Source organism: Heteronotia binoei, chromosome 20 (assembly GCF_032191835.1).
Source record: "Heteronotia binoei isolate CCM8104 ecotype False Entrance Well chromosome 20, APGP_CSIRO_Hbin_v1, whole genome shotgun sequence".
Taxonomy (NCBI): Eukaryota; Metazoa; Chordata; class Lepidosauria; order Squamata; family Gekkonidae; genus Heteronotia; species Heteronotia binoei.
Genome location: NC_083242.1, coordinates 37,272,047 through 37,278,886, shown reverse-complemented (window position 1 = coordinate 37,278,886; position 6,840 = coordinate 37,272,047).

Here is a 6,840-nt window from a genome sequence, read left to right as displayed (position 1 = left end):
AGACCAGCCAGAGAGTAAAAGCCCCTTTCATCAGGTATGAATTACATCAGGGGTGGCCAAACTTGCTTAACGTAAGAGCCACATAGAATACATGTCAGCTATCTGACAGCCTCAAGACATGAACGTTAGATGTTTGAGAGCTGGAAGGAAGGAATCAAATCGATTGGGAGAGGTGGAAAGAAAGCAACTTTAACCTTAAATGCATTCTTCAAGCCACCAGCAGGCTTGGCTTGGAAAAGTGGTTTAAAGATAGAAATGCCTTCTCCAAGGCAGCTGATGGGGTCATGGGGGCTTCAAGAGCCACATGATATGTGTGAAAGAGCCACATAGGGCTCCCAAGACATGGTTTGGCCACCCCTGCACTAGATTAATGGCATTTCATTCAAGTTTGATGTAGTGGTTAAGTGTGCAGACTCTTATCTGGGAGAACCGGGTTTGATTCCCCACTCCTTCACTTGCAGCTGCTGGAATGGCCTTGGGTCTGCCAGAGCTCTCTTATCTGGGAGAACCAGGTTGGATTCCCCACTCCTCCACTTGCAGCTGCTGGAATGGCCTTGGGTCAGCCACAGCTCTCTTATCTGGGAGAACCAGGTTTGATTCCCTACTCCTCCACTTGCAGCTGCTGGAATGGCCTTGGGTCAGCCACAGCTCTCTTATATGGGAGAACCGGGTTTGATTCCCTACTCCTCCACTTGCAGCTGCTGGAATGGCCTTGGGTCAGCCAGAGGTCTCTTATCTGGGAGAACCAGGTTTGATTCCCCACTCCTCCACTTGCAGCTGCCAGAATGGCCTTGGGTCAGCCATAGCTCTCTTATCTGAGAGAACCAGGTTTGATTCCCCACTCCTCCACTTGCAGCTGTTGGAATGGCCTTGGGTCAGCCATAGCTCTCTTATCTGGGAGAACCGGGTTTGATTCCCCACTCCTCCACTTGCAGCTGCCAGAATGGCCTTGGGTCAGCCATAGCTCTATCTGGGAGAACCGGGTTGGATTCCCCCCTCCTCCACTTGCACCTGCTGGAATGGCCTTGGGTCAGCCAGAGCTCTCTTATCTGGGAGAACCGGGTTTGATTCCTCAATCCTCCACTCGCAGCTGCTGGAATGACCGTGGGTCAGCCATAGCTCTCTTATCTGGGAGAACCGGGTTGGATTCCCCACTCCACCACTTGCAGCTGCTGGAATGGCCTTGGGTCAGCCAGAGCTCTCTTATCTGGGAGAACCGGGTTTGATTCCTCACTCCTCCACTCGCAGCTGCTGGAATGACCGTGGGTCAGCCATAGCTCTCTTATCTGGGAGAATCGGGTTGGATTCCCCACTCCACCACTTGCAGCTGGTGGAATGGCCTTGGGTCAGCCATAGCTCTGGCAGAGGTTGTCCTTGAAAGGGCAGCTGCTGGGAGAGCCCTCTCCAGCCCCATCCACCTCACAGGGTGTCTGTTGAGGGGGAGGAAGGTAAAGGAGATTGTGAGCTGCTCTGAGACTCTGAGTGAAGGGGGGGATATAAATCCAATGTCTTCTTCTTGTCCAGGACATGCCAGAGGGATTCCAGAAGACCGTTCTGAAGGGGACTGGAACTTGAAAGCCACAAGGTGAGCCCTTCCGCCCCCTTCAAAAGGAGACGAGGCTCCAGATTGGAAGTACCACAGCAGATGGCAACTCTGCTCCAAAACTTTCGGGCAGAGCTCTGCACCCCTTGTCCCTTTGGGGAGACTTGTCTTAGCAGTAGTATGTGTGAAAAGGATCTAGGGGTCTTAGTGGATCATACGCTGAACATGAGTCAACAGTGTGATGCAGTGGCTAAAAAGGCCAATGCAATCTTGGGCTGTATCAACAGAAGTATAGTGTCCAGAGCACGTGATGTGATGGTATCACTTTACTCTGCTCTGGTAAGACCTCACCTGGAGTATTGTGTTCAGTTTGGGGCATCACATTTTAAGAAGGATATAGACAAGCTGAAACGGGTCCAGAGGAGGGCGATGAAGATGGTGAGGGGTCTGGAGACCAAGTCCTATGAGGAAAGGCTGAAGGAGCTGGGCATGTTTAGCCTGGAGAGGAGGCGGCTGAGAGGTGATAGGATCACCATCTTCAAGGACTTGAAGGGCTGTCATATAGAGGAGGGTGTGGAATTGTTTTCTGTGGCCCCGGAAGGTAGGACCAGAACCAATGGGTTGAAATTAAACCAAAAGCGTTTCCGGCTCAACATTAGGAAGAACTTCCTGACCGTTAGAGCGATTCCTCAGTGGAACAGGCTTCCTCCTTGGGAGGTGGTGGGCTCTCCTTCCTTGGAGGTTTTTAAACAGAGGCTAGATGGCCATCTGGCAGCAATGAGGATCCTGTGAATTTAGGGGGAGGTGTTTGTTTGTGAGTTTCCTGCATTGTGCAGGGGGTTGGACAAGATGACCCTAAAGGTTCCTTCCCACTCTATGATTCCCCTCCCAGTCACAGGCTGAAAGCATCATGTGCCCCTGTGGTCTCAGGGTTCCCGTAGCTTCTTCCTCTTCTGGAGCTCCCAAACTATGGGAATCCCCTCCAGCCAGCTCATCCCTCACATAAAGCCGGATGTTTTTAGATTGAAGGTGAGGAATTGAAAGCAAGCCCGAACCCATCTTCTTCCCCTGGCAACCAAATCAGTTTGGTGTAGTGGTTAAGTAGAGCCAGTGGTGTAGTAGAGCCAGTTTGGTGTAGTGGTTAAGTGTGTGGACTCTTATATGGGAGAACCAGGTTTGATTCCCCACTCCTCCACTTGCACCTGCTGGAATGGCCTTGGGTCAGCCATAGCTCTGGCAGAGGTTGTCCTTGAAAGGGCAGCTGCTGTGAGAGCCCTCTCAGCCTCACCCACCTCACAGGGTGTCTATTGTGGGGGAGGGAGATAAAGGAGATTGTGAGCCGCTCTGAGACTCTTGAGTGGAGGGCGTAATATAAATCCAATGTCTTCCAAAAAACCTTCCAGGGCAGAGTGGGGATTCGAACCCAGGTTTCTCAGAACTTAGCCCCACTCTAGTTCAAGGAGTTTTACAGAGAACATGGACTGCCCAAAGGACAATCAGTGGGTTCTAGATTGAACCAAACTAGGGCTCTCCCTAGAAGCTGAAATGACCCAACGGCGGCTGTGGTACTTTGGGCACACGAGAAGACGATCGTGCCAGGAAAAGAGGGAGTCCTGAGACGGAGGGAGGCTGTTCACAATGGGAGGCTTTGGCGGTTGCTAAGGAGAATCCGTTGTCTTGGCAAACTTTCAAAACGAAGCAAATGTAGGGCTTCCAAAGAGGATAAACGCAATATGTAATCTATTCTAAAAAGAGTAAATGCAATATGTGATACTGTGGGACTTCCGGATAAGGCACGCGTTTCAGGAACAAAGCTCTTCTTCAGGATGATATTTCTCAGAAAGAGACTGCCCTTTACAGTGGAATTTTTGTTATGAAATTCAAGCTGGCACAGATCACAGAGTTCAGAATTCTGTGAGTTCTGAACTCCGAGCTATGCCACTTTGAATTTCATAATTGGGAGCTTAAGCAAAAACCTCACTGTAAAAGGAAGTTTCATCCTGAGAAGTATCGAAGAAGAGCATTGTTCCTGAAACACGTGCCTAATCCAGAAGTCCTGTAGCATCACATATTGCATTTACTCTTTTTGGAAGAGGTTACATATTGCATTTATCCCCTTTGGAAGCACTACATTGATTTTGTCTTGAAAATTTGTCAAGACAACGGATTCTCCTTGTCAAAAAGTCATTCCTTAAGCTTTCCTGGACTGCTACTATTCAGACGTTACTTTCTCTGGGAGGAATCCAAGTTCATGTATTGTTTGGGGACTTGGGATTTTACAAACGAGTGTGATTATTACAAGTTATCCTATTAGTACACTGTAAAATGTATTTCTTGATGTATGATGCATGTTAAGCAATCTATGATATATTAATACAAGCAATTACAATTTACCTTGTGTAGTGTCTTAGAACACAGATTTTGGTAACTTGCTCTCAGATATTTCTGTGCTGATATTTGTGTTGATCGATTGGAATAGTTAATTCATAAGGTTGCCTTGTTTGAATAGTTGGTAGCAAATAACAGAGTCTGGCGCTCCAACCCCTCTGCCAGTCTCCCTTTTGGGCTGCTGACGGGTCCTAAGCGATGCCAAAGAAGCATTTTGGATTCCGGCTCTTATCAGCTGCTCTCAGTCCCTGGATTGCTTCCTTTGTTATCGCGGCAGATGAGGCCTGTTTCCTGCCTTTAGCTAGCTAAAATTCATCCCATGGCTCAAATGAACACAGGTGACCATGACTCTTCCACTTCCTCCAACGTACGGGGGGGGGGGGGGAAGGGGGCAGGTGTTTCCCACACTGCAACTGCTTCCCCCAGCAGAGAGCTAGCCTGGTACAGCAGTTAGAGAGGCTTTAAGAATAGAGGAGCTTTGCCCTTCATCTCCCTGCTTCAGCCTGGAAGTGTACAGGGGAACCTTGTATCAATCACGGGCTCTTTAGTGGTGAAGCGCATGGACTCTTATCTGGGAGAACCGGGTTTGATTCCCCACTCCTTCACTTGCAGCTGTTGGAACAGCCTTGGGTCAGCCACAACTCTCTCAAAGCTGTCCTTGAAAGGGCAGCTTCTGGGAGAGCTCTCTCAGCCCCACCTGCCTCTCAGGGGGTCTGTTGTGGGGGGTGGGGTGGGGGGAAGGTAAAGGAGATTGCGACCACTCTGAGATTCAGCGTATAGGGCGGGATATAAAGCCAGTATCATCTTCTTCTTTCACCCTTGCCTACCTCAGTGGTGTGACAAAGCTAAAAGGGGGGGGGGGAGAACCGTGTGTGTGGACTCCTTGCAGGAAGGGGATGGGGGATAAAAGGAGTGGGACAGTTGCAGGCAGCAGAAACGGACAGATTTTGAGGACTGGTCTCTAGCTCCTCCCTGGACCACAGGTGTGTCAAGAAAGAGCTTAGGAACCAATCCAGCAGGTGTGTCCTGCACCCAAGACTTGCTCTTTGAATGGCTCAAGTATTCCCTTTTTTTCTGTTCCAGATTCCACGGTGACTGGCTGGCAACTGCCAAAGGGAATCTGCCTTCATGCCTTCAGCCACCGATAGAATATTGCTGGAAAGAAAGAGCTGACGCCGTTGCTAGAGAGGCTCTCGAAACACAAACGGAATGTGTGGAGATGTACATGTCTCTAATTAATAAAAAGTGCTCTTGGCTGGATTTACTGGTGAGGAGCACATAAACGTGAAGCAGCCTTATACTGAATCAGACCTTTCAGTCCTTCAAGATCAGTATTGTCTACTCGGACTGCCAGCTGCTCTGCAAGGTCTTGGATCTTTCACACCGTCTCCTACCTGATCCTTGATAACTGGGGGTGCCAGGGATCGAACCTGGGACCATCTGCATGCCAAGCAGAGACTCTGCTCCAGAGCCACTGCCCCTCCCCAGAACACACAATGCTACCTCCTACCGAATCAGATAAATTGGCCAATCAAGCATTATCTGCTGAGACTAGCAGCAGCTCTCCAGGGTCTCAGGCAGAGGTCTTTTCTATCACCTGCTACCTGAATGTTAACTGGAGATGCCGGGGATTGACCCTGGGACCTTCTGCATGCCAAGCAGAGGCTCTGCCACTGAGCCATTCCTTCTCCATGACTCTCCAGGGTCTCAGGCTGAGGTCTTTTCTATCACCTGCTACCTAGATGTTAACTGGAGATGCCGGGGATTGAACCTGGGACCTTCTGCATGCCAAGCAGAGGCTCTGCCACTGAGCCATCCCTTCTCCATGACTCTCCAGGGTCTCAGGCTGAGGTCTTTTCTATCACCTGCTACCTGGTTGTTAACTGGAGATGCCGGGGATTGACCCCGGGACCTTCTGCATGCCAAGCAGAGGCTCTGCCACTGAGCCATCCCTTCTCCATGACTCTCCAGGGTCTCAGGCTGAGGTCTTTTCTATCACCTGCTACCTGGATGTTAACTGGAGATGCCGGGGATTGACCCTGGGAACTTCTGCATGCCAAGCAGAGTCTCTGCCACTGATCTATGGCCCTTCTCCACGGCTCTCCAGAGTCTCAGGCTGAGGTCTTTCCCATCACCTGCTACCTGGATCTTAATTGGAGATGCCGGGGATTGAATCTGGGACCTTCTGCACGCCAAGCAGAGGCTCTGCCACTGAGCCATGGCCCCTCCCCCAAGAGAATGGCCAATCTAGCTGTTAAGCTCATCTGCTGCTTAGGAAGCTGCTGTCCTGCTGAGGAGCTCCTGCTGACCAGTTAGAAGTGGGGAGTCCAGAAATTGGTGCCCAACAGACTTCATCTGGCCCAGGGGGAAGCTGGGAAAGTTATCCAGAACACGGCTTCCCCAGCTGAGACCGGGGGGGAGTGAAGCACTTCTCTCTTCCCATATTTACTTTCACTTCTCGTGGGGGAGCGCATGTCGCAGCAACCAAGTTTCACGCAAACACCCAAAGACAAAGAGAGCCCTGCTGCAAGCGCCGGTGATCATTGCCCTGAGAGCTGGGGCTGCTGCCTGGACCGGATGGGAGGCCCGGGGGTCCAGCCGTTTGTCCCCACATCGCTGGCCAATCCTTTTGCCGCTGCTGCAGTCTCTCTCCCGGTGTGGACTGGGAAGCCGCCTGGAGCAACCGTGCCAAGCGGCCTCTGGGGCGCTTGAAGCCCGCAGAGGTTGTTCAGCTCAGCGGTGCCAACGGTGGGGATTCGGGCACTCGTTGCTCAAGCGCGCCTGAACGCTGGAAGAAGAGCAGGAGAAGAACGCCGGAGAACCGGCTCTAATTAGCATTCCCGATGAAGGGTCGGAGTCCAGAGGCTGAGTTACTGCAACGTGGGGATTATTTCAGAGAGTGCTGGTGG